The following is a 17,570-nucleotide window of genomic DNA, read 5'->3' on the forward strand; positions in this document are numbered from 1 at the left end:
GTTTATGAAGCAAAGTTATGCTCGCGTTGAAGAATTTCAATTGTGATTTCAACGTCTATTGAACTGCTTATGAAATGAGTAGCATATTACGAAATAAATGTTGGCTTCGGTTCATGTTCAGTAACATTACATATTGCAGTCTGGTTAAACAATTTACATTCCACCATTTACTTGCCTTTGGTAAACAAAGTTATAAAATTGTCACAAGAAAAGAAATCAATAGTTTTTTAACATAAAGCCAAATTTCTTAAGGACTCCAAAAAGAAATTTGTCAAAATTCGGAGCCTAAATAAGGACTCTTAAATCAACACAAACTACAAGAAAAAGGATGACAAGTAACTCCAAGAAAGAACCAGAAAACTTGGTATATTTTCTTCCTGCTAAAAAAGAAGAAAAAATTGAGGAACTTCTTAAACAGTCAACAAAGGAAAACGACAACGAATTCAATTTTGGCAGCCGTTACGTGCACGAAATTTAAGCGAAGCCAATGTGGAAAATTCGGATGGAAACTTAGGCGCTTCCAAAACCCGGTGGCCAAAGGTAGCTCATTGGCCTCGAAGCAGGCATTCTATAAAACGTTATCGTAGGTTACCCTTACACCAGTAGGCTAAATAAGGATAAAGAAAAAGAAAAATGAGGCAAACGCTGGCGACATAAGGTACCTTCGGAGGCAGCAGATCAACCAACAACAAGTTTGTTTCGGTGATTGGGTGTGTGTGCTTTAGTTTCACGTACCATGTTTGTATTGGCAAGGAACATAATAAACACACACGAATAAAGTTGTAGGAAAGTCGCTTCTCCAAAAAAAGAAAAAAACTTTGCATAGGTACTTTGCAGGGCTTTCTTATCATTTTGAGGGTCTTAGGCGATATGTTATGCACAGCAAGTACGAGACAACCAAATTTAGTTTTTTTCGTTCTTTAAAGAAAAATGAAGATTTTTCCCTTGGTAGAATAGAAAACAAAATGAAAAGTCATTACGTTGAACTCCAAAAGATGGCAAAAAGGAAATTTTATAAAAAAACATTTGCCAGTTATTGCTGTACTTGTCAGGAAGTGATGTGTAGTTTGCTTTCCAACATTTTTGCATAAACAAAAATTACCGTTCGTTCACTCACAAAGTTCGACAACATCATCTTCATCAGCAGTGACCGCCATCAAAGTTAACATAAATCGATAGGCAGTTTTGCCATCAGCCCCAATTTTGTTAAAGACCAAATTTTTCGCTTAACCTCAAGCTGAAACTGAAACGGCATTATGTTATGCGCGAAATTAAAATGTCATTTAACGTGGCAAATCCATGTTTCAATAAGAGTATTTGTGTGTGTTTGGAGGAAATAATGCTCCTAGGCATCGTGACTGTTCAATATTTACACATTCCCCAATTCACCATGGGGTTCACGACGAGTTCATATGCGAAGCAACAGTCTGAGCAGAGAGCAGAGCATAGGGCGAACAAGCTGGAGGCTGGCAAATAGGCCATTCATATATTGAATGTGTGATTCATGGTCGGATGAATCGCACCACTTGTCCATATGGCTTGTCCCAGTGAAAATATAGCATAGTTTCTATGTGAAAATTATATATTGTTTTTGATAAAATTGGGTAGGAAATTTTTGTAATTGAAAAAATATTGCTTATATTTAAGGTGGCATGTTTTTTGCTATTTATTGTGGGAATTTGTGGAAATTATACTGATAAACGGCCTTTGTTTATTTATATAATTTTTGTGGTATTAGACAAGCCATGAGAGATATTTTGTAGGCCAGTCAAAATTGACATTGCAGTATAAACGTTTCCCACAGAGCTGAATCTTGGTGTTGAGTTAAGGGTTGCCATTAAAAGTAATGCCCTAAAAGTCCTCATCAACAAACTTTTCAACCAAAACATATTAGATAGATTATCTCAAATCTATGAAGAAAATTGACAATCCCTGCAACCATTTTAAGGACCATGCACTGTTCTATAACTGTAACTACCCTTAACCGAAACAAGAGCTAGGTGTTGGCTTTATGGAAAATCGGATTCATTCCGGTGGATGAGTCCGACCTCCTACGAGAAAGAAAGACGAAGAGACTAATGATAGGGACAAAATATGTCCGCTCCCTAGCTAAGATATTATGATTGCTGTAATGCCAAAATTTGGAAGAGAAAATATTTTTGGGCCTACGCTCGCAAGTTCAGTCTACACCAAAATGAATCTGATCGATTTTGCTGCGACAAAAACATGTAAGATGGCAGTATGAGGTTCCAACACGTCGACATATACAAGGCTAATAGTATATCCCTATATGAAAAAAAGAAAACTGAAACCAGATCAATCGTGTTGTGATAGCACTATTCCAGTGTGTTAAATGTCCGATCGCATCGAGGAGCAAACATCGTTTCAGATCATTTCCTAGCTGCAGCCCATATACGCACTCCTCTTAATTTTGCGGCAAGAGTATGATCTACCACAGGACGGTAGCTGGATGTCGAGAAGTTGTAAATACAATAGACTTGATAAGGTGGAATCGCAGTGGCAAAGAGTTGCCCACTTTTGTCAAACAGCATCAAAATCTATACTTGGGTACCAAAAACCACCGCCTAAAATCGTTGGTACGATCAAGAGTGTCTTAAGGCTACTAAGGAGAAGAACGCGGCATGCAAGGCAACCCTGCACTCAGTAGCAACACGCGGCGCCTAGGAAAATTATTGGGTTTCGAGGAAAGAGAAGACTCGTATTTTCAGAAGAAAAAAGAAAGAGCATGAATATCGTGAGCGAGAGAATTTCGATATGTACAGGAGCCAGAATTGAGTCCGAACATTTTAAAACAGTGTAAAATAACCAGACTGAAGGGTATGGTGCAGGCACATGCTCCTGCAAAGATGATATAGCCAATCTGGCAACTGATACAAATAGCATACTTATGATCTCTAAAGAACTTTTTATCGTGCTTTTGGCAAATATGGGCGGCGATGAAGATATTCCAGAACCTATACCAAACGACGTGTTTATCACCTAGCCAAAGTGCGGCCATGACAGCAAATAATCGGCTGAAGAATAATAAGGTATCAAGATGTGATGGACTGCCTCACGAACCGAAGAAATGACATGGTGATAAGGAGTATGCATCTGTTGATTAGCAAAATTTGGCTGGAAGAATGTATACCCAACGATTGGAACCTCAGTCTCTTAAGCCCGGGGCATCAATACAGTTTGAGCCAACTAAGTCTCCTACCCTTTGCATATAAAATGCTGCGGAGCGTATTATGTGAAGAGGTAAAACCTATGGTCATTGGAATGATCGGGTCATACCAATGTTCTTTTCTTCATCTGTTTCACTTAATTCCTTTAGGAGCATGGGGCCTCAAGAGGTCAACCTTAACATTAAGTGTTTCCTCCCAGACACGTCGAAAAGATTTGGTATAAGCCTGTGATATCCTGAGAGATTAAAATTGCTTTTGTTATTTAATTCATATTTTAGTTGCAAATTTCGTAGGGATTTCTTCAATGTATATAGAGCCTTTCACGCTGAAAACGTTTAAGCACGAACGTAAACCACCTGGAAGCCTGTGGGAGCCTGTCTTGTCCGCCATAACAACGCAGATATCGATAGAAACGGGATTGTCGAAGGCGGCCTTATGTTTTACGAATACGTGGTCTTATAATGTCGCAATTGACAGCCTAATAAATTCAAAGGTGTTCCAGGCCATTAAGTTACATAACGTAACACAAGATCAGCATTACAAAATAGTAACGACCCTTTTGACCAGAAAACGAGGTTTTAAAGAAGGTAACAGTTGATGTGTGTCATATTTCACATATTGCTGGAAAAGGTCATACGAGATGCAAACGAATTATGCAAAGATAAAAATAGCAATAAAGAAATAAGGTTACAGGCTTCCACAGATTACATCGTCAATGGCCTATTAAAAAACGTATACCAAAACGGGTTTGACAATAAACGGGTTATAAGACCAAAGTAATGGATCACGCCATAAGTTCAGTAGACTCGGATCAACTATGGACGTAGAAAAATAAAACTTTGCGGTAGTTAATGACCTGATACGAGTAAACCTCGGCATCGCCATAAATATAGCAAACAACGTCGTTTTTGAAAAAAAAATGAAGAATAATATTAACCAACAAATCTTACTCCGGTCAATGTAAAATATTTAAAAACATAACCACCTCTAGTCAAACAAGACACACGGTGCGCCTTAACTAATTTTAAATGGAAGGTGCTTACACCTGTGAAGTTTTTGCAGATTCTGAAACTACAATGCTTATAGATGAGAAATATCAAGAAACAAAAAAAATCGCCGGAGGTATTTTCAGGATTTAAGTTCACATTTTTAGGGGTTCTTTAGGTTTTCACGACTTTGCTTGGAAACCGCGAGATCTATGTAAATGGGGCTAAAGAAAATGTTGTAGCTGTGAAAATTCTCCACAAGACTGACCTTTATGATATTTTAGCAGGTTTTACCGTTTTTGAGATATAGAAGTTCAAATTGATACAATGCACTATTAAACTTATATATATTGAAAATGCTACAACCAAGGAAAAAATAAATCATCCAATCTTGTAGAGAATTTTCACAGCTTCAACATTTTCTTTAGTCCCATTTTGATATTACTTGGGGTTTCCAAGCAAAATCTTGAAGATTTAAGATAAAAACCTAAAAATTTGAACTGAACATCTATATCTCAAAAATGGTTAAACCTACGAAAAAACCTAAAGGTCGGTCTTGTAGAGAATTTCCATTTTCTTTAGACTCATTTCTATACGACTTGCGGTCTCCAAGCAAAATCGTGAAAACTTAAAAAAACACTAAAATTGTGAATTTTGATAGCGATTTATTTAAAAATCCCTCCGGCGATTTTTTCAGTTTTTTTTTTATTTTTCTTATCTATGTACATTGCTGTTTCAGAATCCGCGAAATCTTTCCACGTGTAAGCGGTTTTCATCAAAAGTTAGTTAAGGCGCACAGTGGACAGTGATACTACGCGTACATACTTACTTATATACGGAACTTGGTGGGTTTTAGAAAAACAAATTTCGAATGATGTATGGTTCAATGAGAGTTGGCGGTGACCGACCGACATCGATACAGTAAATAGATTTGTGCCAATCTAGTTCAATGGAAGGAGCCAGTTTAATACGCAGTTCCAATGGCCCACATCGTTTGTATGATAAAGCTGCGTATACCTAATATCACACGCGCGTTTTGGAAATAGTAGAATAAACTAGAAACTAGATTGCCTAACTCTACAAAGCTGGGTCATGCCAATAGGATCACAGAAAAAAATATTTCAAGAAGTTTTACATGTTTTCGTTCGTGATTTATTTTTTTCATACTTTACAGGTACCTCACATAAGATACATGTGCAGTTTCTTATTTCCATCCGAAAGCCACTATTTCTTCAAAAATATGTAAGATTTTCATGAGATACAAAATCATTTTCCTATTTAACCCTATATTCCAATATTTGCTCTCAGATTTCCTCTCTTGGTTGATAAATGCTCTCAACTTTGTTCTAGTTTTCTTTTGAATGGTCTCGTCGTCCCACCATCGTATTGACAATGTATCAACAAACCACAAAACAACCCCCACCATCGTCTCACCATCACATTGAGATATATCAAACCACACCACAACAACATACCTCAACTTCACTGTAGGTAGCAAAAATTTTGTACTGTATAGTTCGCAACTACATATTATTAATTTCTTTAATATAAAGGCAACATCTAATATCTTAACCTAGTGCCCATAGATTCAACATGTATGTACATATGGTTCGTATTGTTCTGCTATGTTCACAAGACGATAACAACTACAGTGAAAATCATTAGAAGAAACGGTAAGTTACAATAATGCAAAACAAAAGAATTAATAAAACAAGTAAGAAAAGGCTATAGTCGGACGGAGCCGACCATGTGATACCCTACACATTTACTCCTGGGAATTAACTTTCCACATACCAAAATTTCTTTATGGAACAAATAAACTTATCGTAAGAAGTTACTTTGTAGATTCTGGTACCGTATCACACCAAGCTTAAATAATAACATAATAATTGTTTCACAAACATCCCAGAAGAGACAAGGGAGACTTCTCTCATATCAATGAGTGAGTGTACCCCGATTCATATTAGCTCAATGATATGGGACCCACAGCTTATCTCCGAGTCCGAACGGCGTGTCCTAAGACACCACTTGTAGAGAAGTTTTACATGGCTGAAATACTCGGAGAATGTCGCAAACCTTACTGAAGGATATTTTGCCACCGTTGAAAATTTGATTTTGCCTGGCTGGGGAATCGTTTTGAAAAAAGGTGGCAAAGCGACATATGCTGCAATGTATATATAAAAATCCAATTGGACAATTAAAACGTTAGGAGGGCACCATGTAATTTGCAATAATGCAAAAACTGGCAATGTACAAATGTTGTTCTCTACACAAAACCCATTATATTTCAGGAAGTAGGCCCGTTATCTAGCAGACACGTTATTGCAATTTGCATCAGGGGGAAGATCAGTAGATCTATTTCCATATGTAGTCTACTTTGCCGGTATATGTCCTCCAGGAAAATGTTTTTTTTTTTTTTTGTATTTTTCATACAAAAGTAATGGTCCATTTTACCCGCTAAATATTATCAGAGCATCATCCAAAATTGTAAGCATATACTTCGACCTAAAGTCTTACCTCGTGCAAAATTTCGTGATTATTGAGCTATAATTGCGACCTCTATCGTGTTTATGATTACTCTACAAAGAAATAACAGAGTATATTAGGCTGTAACTCTGTTATCTTATCATGTACACCAACACAATTGACATCAATAGAAAGGTCAAACGTTCCTCTTCCAAGTATAGCTTACTTGCCCGGAATATCTCTTCCAGGAATAAAGATAAAAGCTGTATATTAAAATTTTTCACAATTTTCACACAAAAGTTGTGGTCCATTTAACCCTCTAAATGTTATCTGATCGCTATCTCAAATTGCAAGCTTCTTCTTTGTCATATTCTCTTACTTATCGGACTATTATTTCGACCTACAGAGCAGCTAAAAAATCGGATAAAAATTATGTTTTTGGTCCATTTCACCCTCTAAATATTTCAGGATCACTACCAATTAAAATAGCGATCTATTCTGATGTGAAATCGGCCTTCATACGAAATTTCGTGACGATCGGTGCAAAATTGCGGCCTGGAGTTTGATTACAATTTATAATGGACAGATGGACACACGGTCGGACACACATTTCAAAATCGCTTTATCTCGCCGAGATAGGAAGATTGGTCTCCGACGAGTATTTCGCACATAGTGGTGTAGGGTATAAAAAGTCTCTGGTTTGGTTGGTGGTGTGTGGGGGTTGTTAGTCCCAATAATAACAAAAACAACAACTCGCCAAAATTGTATTTTTTTCAATCTCTCAGAAAAAAACAGTATTTTTTTGCTTTATGAAAAGCGTTCATGAAATGCAGAAATTTGAACCTTGGCAAGACTTTGTGAACACTATTCCTGAAATGCTGTAATTATTTTTTTCTGTGATGGTTAAAGAGGCCCACGTCAGAAAGGCATCTAAATACGGTATACTCTCCAATGGAAGGTAAAAACTCCGATGAAAAGACCAATTTGAAGATGATATCACAAACACGCTACCCAAATTTGAGTAGAAGATCGATGCGTTTGGAAAAATATTCTTAATTCAGCTTACGGAATAAAAAAAGAACGTTTTGTTAGTAAGTATTAAAAGCATATATTTCAATCCGTCTTTAAAAATGATACGAATCCTGTACAGTAAATCAATTGCGGCCCAGGAAGGTCTTTACCGTCTTACACACAGAAAATGATTCTTCGCAATAGAATAAATAAATAATAATAAATGAATGTACATTTTATTGGCTAATTTTCGGCCACTCCCCTATACCACCATAGTCAGAGGAAGATTTTCAAAACTCCTGCCTAAAATACTCACAATATTTTTCCTGTAAAACTAAAAACATTTCCATTTGTAATAGCATACAAATCCTTAATCCATTTATTTTTCATTGTTCAACAAAAACAGAAATTAGCAATTATTTCACACAAATCATTTGGACTTTGTTGAGACCAATAGAGACCACCTTTCAACATTTCTTATGACTGCTTCAATTTCAACGTGTAAACAACAGCAACAATAAGTGTTGCAACTGCCAAAAGTTTTTTGTTTTTGCTTCTTTTACATCTTAACCAAGAAGTCAAACTATTAACAAAGTAAAAATGAGACGTAGACCAACAAAAACAAATGTAAACAAAGCCCAAGTCTTTATAGTGCCAATGTGTTGGCATTGCTTTTCTTGGTTGCCATCGTTCTGGCACAAAAAGGCAGTATTTCAAGTGGAAAATTACTTTCACAGCTTTATGATGCAGAAATTATATGAAAAAGCATGATGCAATGAAACCCACAACCGGGCACCAAGGAGCAGCAAAGTGGAGGACTTCACATTAACGGCAGTCATTAAAAAACGTACAAAATTATGCCAAACCACAGTTAGATATATTCTACAACGGTCTGTCCATACAGCGAAATAAAACGTCTTTGTAACAAGGGATTCGTTGCCAGGATAGTTGCCAAGAAATAGATAGAGAAGAGTTGCTCGTGTATTGTTACTTTGTTGCCAATTTAGAGATTGTCGTGTCATGAAAGAAGTCTTTGAAGGTAACGATGTCCGAAATAATTTGGAAATATCGGACCACAATATTCAAAGGTGTAATAGAGGTATTTCGAAGGCCTCTAACCAAGCGGAAATCAATAAGGTTAACTAACAGCGGATAACATTAATCTAGCGTCCTAGCCCATTTCTCGTTCAGTATAAGTTATAATACGGAGCTTACTCTCATCCCCTTTCATCTCAATTCCATCGGAATAGTATCAGCCTTATTCAAAAAGGTTGGGAATTGGAGTTTTCGCATGACTGCATAATAACGTATTTCAGTCATTGTAAATGGAAATGTCGCCAACATTACGTTGAGGGCCTCGGAATCAAAGCCGAACACACAAGTGGTAGCTCTCACCATTGCATCACGGTGGCCCCTCATTAATGATCTAATATATAATGGTACTGCATACATTAAAGTCTCCAGGATATCTAGGTGCAGATTCGCAGACAACATTATGGTTGTCGTTCGTTTTCCACAGAAGGGTGTTTTTCATCCATAATACTTAACGTCCTCATAGGTGATTGTGGAATTGGATGTTGAGGAGATCTTAATACTCGTTCCGCCATATACCACTGTTTATTAAATTCACAACTAACTAATATATCTATTGGGTATTCCAGAATCCGAAATCCGTGGTAGCACTGAGCTATCCTATCCTGAAGGTGGATGAAACAACGGAAGTAAACATGTTTACTTCAATGTAAATTATGATGTTTTATTTTCTAGTTTTGCACAGAAATACTAAAAATCTACAAACAAATAGAGAGCCCATCAAACAACAAACGAAGACACAATCCTTTCTCCACATCCGCCATCCCAAACGGAAACCCAGAAAGGATGTCAAGGATGCAAACACCACTGAAGAACAATACAACAACAATTCCAAAACTACTATACAAATATACGAAAACTAAAAAAGGGCCAATAACAATACAAAAGTGAAAGGTTACTTGTTAAGACATTTACATTTTACATGAAAAGGCAATGTTTTGTTAGGTTCTCTTCTCTCATCCGTTGCATTAGTTGTTGTTGTTCTCTAGACATGAAATGTATTTTTGACGTTAGTTTGTAGTACTCATATATGCTTGTTCTTGTTGCACTTGTCTTTTTTGTTTTGCCTTGAATGCCACTTCAATTACTTTGCAGACAATACAAACGTGTTCCGAATCAACATCATCATCATTATCATCGGCCTTAGTAAGAATGATGATGATGATTATTGTCACGTTTACTTCTTCATATTTTTAGTAATATAATATATAAAAGGGTGTTTGTTTTAGAACGATTATTAATTAAAAGTTGTGGATCTTCTTTGAGTAGTAAATATGTTGTATGCAGACAGTTAAGCGGGTCTAAGAGGAGTCTAGAAAATCCATTTTGGTTACCTGAAAATGTATTTCTGTACTTTGATGAAAGCGAGACTTCGGCGTAGCTACAATAATCGTCCACTAATGAGAACGAATAGGTTCTTGGATTTAGGCGTTGACTTAGTAATCCACACATAAAAAATGACACCAATCTAAAACAAGAAGAAAAACGTAGGAATCCTCGATAATATTGATGACCCCTGCAAACAATTTAATAACACTGTGACACAAAATGGAACTCAAAGTCTGGGGGGTGGAAAATTTCTTTTGAAGATGAAAGCCCTTGATGAGTATACTAAGAACCCAAAAGGAAATTTTCACCATAGGTCAAGTTTCTGAGATATCGCGCAATGAAGTTTTTAATTTTTTCCCTATGATACTTGGGAAAATAGCTACATATCTCTGTTTGACGTTGATGTAGCTTCGTTTTGAGGTGACATGTCTTCAGTCAAATCGATTGGCGAATCTTTTTGTAGAACATTTCATTCTTCTAACTCAATGCCTTTCATGTCTCTTTCGTCCTTTATTTCTTGAACCGTAGTAAAAGTACCAACATGATGAGATTTTTCAGCATCCAAATATTCCACATAAAATGTGGCTCGGAAGATTTTAGCTACGGTTCTCTTTGACAACTAATCGATTTTGTCCTGTTTTCGTTGTCATTTTTGATATTTATTCGGACTTGGTTCAGAATTAAACTATGTTTTGTTTTTCTGTATATTCGTTATTGGTTATGTATAGGTATGTAGACATAACAGTTGGTTATTGCTTCTGGAGTGCTTCTGAAATATTTACCACAAATAGCTCTAGTAATGATGAACACATTAATAACAAATTTTCTTGGAGGATTGATCCGGTTATCTCAGTTTTTGAACCTGATATTCCGACACTAAAACCGATATTTGAACCGGTTTTAAGTAACCGATTAAACTTATAGGTATACCATTAAAAAGCTTATAGAGTTGTCAATCAAATTAAATTAATTCGCTTATGAAAACTTTGCTAGTTGCAGTTCTAGAACAAAAACCGTTTTCTTAAACCGTTTTTAAGGAAAAATATCAATACGCGCAAATATGGAGATGAAAGGCTGGGGGGTGAAAAATTTTTTTTGGCGATGAATGTCGATGAAAGTAATATGATGAACCCGGAAGGACAGTTTTGCCATAGGTCAATATTGAAATTACTGGTAGTTCCGTCAAACGCTGTAGCTAAGACCCTCAAAATACTGAAAACCGGGAGGTACCGTTGTATGGGAGCTATACCAAAACATGTTCCTATCTTGTTGATTTTTTGTGAAGATTTTTTGTGACCACTGAAAACTTCATATGTCAAATTACAGCAAGTTCGGTTAAAACAAGTAAAAAAGTACCAGTCGCCTTTGCCGACAGAGATATACCCTCAGCCTATATAAATTTAAACACTTATTTTCAAAAAATAAAGTTATGTATTTGGGGGTTTTCAGAATTATGGGCGTATGAACCACAAAAATGTGGATTAGGATTAAAGTTCAAAAGTGTTGCCGAGGAGGTGCATAAAGAAATGGACCGATATAGTCCATTATCTGGATCTTATTTTGGGAGTCATATCTTTTCGATATATATCGCGCACACTAGTCATTTCAGTTTGAACCAGTATGGCAGGAAGCAAGAACTTGTCCACGGAAAATATAACTTCGCTGTAAACAGGACCACAACGAACAGCGTCGGTATACATTTCCAAAGGATTTTCGACTAGATCTTCAAATGTTGAACTTTTGTGGCAGAGGTATGGGCCATTGTAGAAGGTAAATTGGTTGCCCCGTTCTAGAAAATCCGTGCATACCAATAGGTGACATTTTTTAAATATTGGTGGGATGTACCGGAAGTTGGGAATCGGTATTGCCATTGAAACTAAGTTTGGACAAAATATGACGAAGTCCAAATTTTGAACTACATCGAGAGTTTTCCTGCTCTCCAGAGTTTTCCTGCTCTCCAGCCACTATATATGGTGACATAGGGGGTTTCTACACCTTTCGGGCAGTTTTCTCAAGAAGTATGGACTTGCCCCTGAAAAAAACGTTTACCGTCGTATTTGAAACAGCGAATGCAGGTTGATTTAACAAAAATCGAACTGACGCGAGAGCAGGTCTTAAAGTGAACTATACGAAATTTAGTGTGGGAGTTACCCGAAGATGTGGACAAATATAATCCATATTCGAAACTGATATCTATCTTGTATATATTAGGATGTGTAAAGAATGGGTGCCACCGTGGGTGCCACCGTGGTGCAATGGTATGCACGCCCGCATTGCACGCAGAAGGTCGGGGGTTCGATTCCCCGGCCAGGCAACATCAAACAATTTTCAACGGTGGCAAAATACCCCTCAGTAATGTTGCCGACATTTCCTGAGTATTTCAGCCTTGAAAAACTTCTCCATAAGTGATGTCTTAAGACACGCCGTTCGGACTCGGCGATAAACAGTAGGTCCCATATCATTGGGCTAAATATGAATCGGTGTGCACTCACTGATATGAGAGAAGTCTCTCTTGTCCCGTATGGGATGTTGTGGAACAATGTTTTGTTTAAAGAATGGACCAATTCGGCAACTAACTTCAAGAGTTGTGAAGGGGGAAGTCGTAGGACTCGTTTCCCCCACACGGATACATACACGAGAAGTGGGCGATGAACTACGGAGATGACTATTTGGCTATTTTGTATTTTTGTTCTTTTTGTTTTTTTTTTTTAGTTCTATTTGCCTCTGAATTTGGAAATTTGTTTTGTTCTGTTTCTAATAAAGCTGTGGAGTTCACATATTGTTTGGGTTTACCATAGCGGGGGGGGGAGGGGGGGGGGGGTACAGTTGGGAACAAAAGATTATTTTAGTGAATAGGCAAAAGATGAAAACAGGATACCGTTGTAACGGCGACGATGGCCAGAGAGCCAGTGCAGCGGTGGATGCAGCGAATTACGTAGTGAGTGAGTGGTCGCCGGGGAGCAGCGGTCAATTCGCCGTGACAGAGAAGAAAAAGATGTAAAGGTATGTGCGAACAGAACAAAGTGGTAGTCGGGACTGAACTGTGATCAAGAACGGATCGAAAAGTAGTACGCGTGTGTGTGTTATTGGTGACGAGGAAAAAAAACAGTGAGCGGAGTCAATTGGAGTTTGAGTTGTGGCTGTTCCAGGTCGAGGCTAAACGTGAGTACACGGGATTAGACTATCTGTTTTTTTGTGAATCCTATCCCCTCCAAAGTGATTCTTGAATTTAGAATAAATTTAGACCGGAATTAAGTGATTTTTCGTGAGTGACGGAGGGCCGATAGGTCTCCAATTGTGCCGGGAACGTGAGGGCCGACTGGTCTCACAGTTTTTAGAGATTTTTGGTTTGTGTTTATTAACGGGCCGACAGGTCCGCCCTGCTTCCAATAACGTGAGGGCCGATTGGTCTCACTGTTCCAGAGATTTTCGAGTTTAACGGAGGGCCGAACGGTCTCCGAGAGTGCCAATGAAGTGAGGGCCGACGGGTCTCACAGTTTCAAAGATTTTTATTGTTTACCGGACGGCCGAACGGTCTCCGACAGTGCCAATAACGTGATGGCCGACTGGTCTCACAACTTCAGAGATCTTTGTGTTTCACAGAGGGCCGACAGGTCTTCCCTACGTCCAATAACGTGAGGGCCGACGGGTCTCATAGTTTTAGAAATTGCCGTGCATAGTAGAGGGCCGATTGGGTCTCCAGTGTAAAGGCGTTGTAAGTGTATCCGAGGGCCGGAAGGTCTCGATTTAGTTACTGATTTTAGCTAGTGAGTTCGAGGACCGAGGGCCGTTAGGTCTCGAGAATTAGGGTTTATTCCAGACTATTCGAGGATTTAAGGCTAGATAACAGGAGGGCCGAAGGGTCTGGATCTAGCGCAGAACGTGTCTAGTGCATCCGAGGGCCGGAAGGTCTCGATTTAGTTACTGATCTTTAGCTAGTGAGTTCGAGGACCGAGGGCCGTTAGGTCTCGAGAATTAGGGATTATTCCAGACTATTCGAGGATTTAAGGCTAGATAACAGGAGGGTCGGAAGGTCTCGATCTAGTGCATCCGAAGGTCGGAAGGCCTCGATTTAGTTACTGATTTTAGCTAGTGAGTTCGAGGACCGAGGGCCGTTAGGTCTCGAGAATTAGGGATTATTCCAGACTATTCGAGGATTTAAGGCTAGATAACAGGAGGGCCGTAATTCGGGTTTATCCTAGGGTGGCTGAGGGCCGAAGGGTATCGATTTAGGTAACTGTAACAAGAGGGCCGACAGGTCTCCTGCATAAGGTTGAAGTTTTACCCGAGGGCCGAAAGGTATCGATTAATAGCAGAACGAATCTTTTTTAAGAGTAGCTTTTAACAGAGTAATAAGGTACGTTTATTCAATCAGATGTTGGCAGCGCGTTACTTCATTCGTTGTTGATTTCTTAGGTTGCAAGTTTCATGATTTTATAAAGCTACGGATGTACCTCCTTTTTTATAAATGTTTTAAGAAGCAGACTCCACTTCACTTTCTCAAAATGTTTAATTTCATGAGGTCTTCGCGAAATCGTCAAATTCGTATCCCAATGCTATCATCTTCTCTAGAACGATCTTTTCATGTACGTGTTGCTCGGGTTTATAATTCATTGCCACAGCCCTTAAAAACTTTAAATCTTTCATCTATTTTATTTCGGGAAAAGATGCTAGAGTATTTTATTTCAAATTACTCTTAGTTTTGCCCAATTATATATATTGTTATTGCCCTTTTATTGCTCATATTTGCATTGCAATGATAAACTTATACATTCATATATCAAAACGTATTTTTTATTGGAGTAGTTCAAATTCCATTAACTGTTTTCCTTTTTTATATTGAATATTGTTCTGGAGTAGTCACAACTCAATCAAAAGTTTTTTTTTTTAATAGGATTTTTTTTTATATAACTTATATATTTTGATATTTTAATACAATCAATTCTTAAACCTTGTATGTTTTGTTTGGAGTAGTTGAACATCCCTCCCACTCCTTGCTGGAGTAGTTTCAATTCATGCATTTAAATCAAAAGTTTTCTGTAAGGAGATGCAAATTTATATGTTTTTTTTTTACCCTTTATTATGATGAGTATTCTGTTTTGATTGGAGTAATTTAACAGCCTTTCCTTATTAATTTTAAGCTACTATATTAAGTTATGCAATTTGTTATTTTAAACTCAAATGTAGTATACAGCCCTAAGGTTAAAAGACTGGACATTATAAAATGGAAATAAATTGAAATTGAATTGAATTGAATCTAGTGCATCCGAGGGCCGAAGGGTCTCGATTTAGGTAACTGTAACAAGAGGACCGACAGGTATCCTGCATAAGGTTGCAGTTTTACCCGAGGGCCGAAAGGTATCGATTAATAGCAGAACGAATCTAGTGCATCCGAGGGCCGAAGAGTCTCGTGAGTACTCCACTTTTTCCAGAGGGCCGACCGGTCTTGCGAATTGAAGCCTATTTGGTGCACTCGAGGGCCGGAAGGTCTCGAATTTTCTCCAGTGCTTAGTGTAACTGAGGGCCGAAAGGCCTCACAACTATTCTGTACAAAACGGGCCGAAAGGTCCGGCCGTGTTGCTAAGGTGACTGTGTTGTTCCAGCGAAGCGGTGGGAAACTCAACTTTCTATAGGAGGATCCGGGAACGTTATAAGGTGTCTTCGGGCGATGCCCGCGGTAGCAGTTGTTGAAAGTTTTATATGAATGAATTGTACTATTAAGGAAATAAAGGTAGAATTTGTAAACTGAAACCAAAAGTCTTTTCCCTCTCAGTCACTGCGAATTATAAATTTCTGTGACGAATCCTGCCCTCCTGAGTATACCCCAGCCGGAGGCAGAAACAGGTCGTTACAGAGTTACCGTACAAACAATTTTCCCGAACATTTTTGAACTTTTGTGGGGGAGGTACTTGAAGGAGTGGACCGATATGGCTTATCTTCCAACTTAAACTATGTTTGGATAAAATATTACTAAAGCCAAATTTTGGACCGAATCGGCAGATCCGTTCGAAAGTTATCTTGCGCTCCAACCACCTCACACGGTGTCATAGGGGTTTTTTGCAACTTTCAGGCTATTTTCTCAGGAAGTTTGAACTTGTCCCGGATGAAACTTGTACCGTCGTATGGGGGCAGTGAATACAAGTTGCTGAAACAAAAATCAAAGCAGGTCCTAAACTGAACTAATCCTAAATTTTGTGTGGGACGTACCCGTTCGTATTGGAACATCATCTAAGCCAGGCAGATATTTCACAATTTGTAAAATATGGACCAAATCGGTTACTCCCTTTAAGAGTTATCGTACGTACACATTTTTCGAACATTTTCGAACTTTTGTGGGGGAGGTACCGGAAGGAGTGGACCGACATAACCATCTTCGAACTTAAACTAAGTTTGGGCAAAATATTACGAAAGCCAAATTTTATATAGAATCGGTTGATCCGTTCGAGAGTTGCTCGAGAGTTGCTCAATCGACTCCAAATTGTCTAAAACACATTTCGTCCAAACACACTTGGGGTCTAAAACAATTATTTCGATGAGGCACATTTTGCCCGTATGAAAGTGTATATACCCTCGTTAGCATAAATTCTGAGGGTATAAATAGTAGCTAAACACTCAAAATACCGAAAGTCGGGAGGTACCGTTATATGGGGCTATTCCAAAACAAGTACCAATGTCCATAATTTTTGGATTATAAATTTGTTGATCACTAGGGACGTTAAATATCAAATTATAGCTAATTCAGTTTAAAATGTGAGTAAAAACGTCAAAATACCTGAAATCCGGCGGTAGGGTTAAATGGGGTCTATACCAGGATTTTACCCTGATCAAGAATATATGCACTTTAAAGGGCCGCAAACGATTATTTCAATGCGTTATTTGTTGTGAAAATGTTCAAAACACCAAATATTGGGAGGTATCGTTATATGGGTGTAGTATCAAAACTTAGACCTATAGTCACAATTTTTGGTGGAGGATCTGTCCACTGAGAAATTCAAATACGAAATTACTGCTAATTTTTTGCATGGAAAACGTAGCTTATATAATATATAATTTTTCCACAAACATCCCATAAGGGACAAGGGAGACTTCTCTCATATCAATGAGTGCACCCCGATTCAAATTAGCTCAATGATATGGGACCTACTGTTTATCGCCGTGTCCGAACGGCGTGTCTAAGACACCACTTTTGTAAAGAAGTTTTACATGGCTGAAATACTCAGGAAATGTCGCCAACATTACTGAGGGGTATTTTGCCACCGTTGAAATAAATATGTCCACAATTTTTACTTTAAAATTTAGATATCACTAGAAACCATAAGTACCAAATTGCAACTAATTTTGGAAGGAAAGGGTGATTTAAATCCTCAAAATACCGAATATCCGGAGGTACCGTCATATAGCCGACACATTTTGCAAAAGTGCAGTTTAAGGACATATCTTGAATCATTTTTAACTTTTCGCAACTGGTTTATAAGGAAAGCCCATCATTCCTGAGATA

This window comes from Musca autumnalis, unplaced genomic scaffold (assembly GCF_047663935.1).
Source record: "Musca autumnalis isolate F117 unplaced genomic scaffold, ASM4766393v1 scaffold_2, whole genome shotgun sequence".
Classification (NCBI taxonomy): domain Eukaryota; kingdom Metazoa; phylum Arthropoda; class Insecta; order Diptera; family Muscidae; genus Musca; species Musca autumnalis.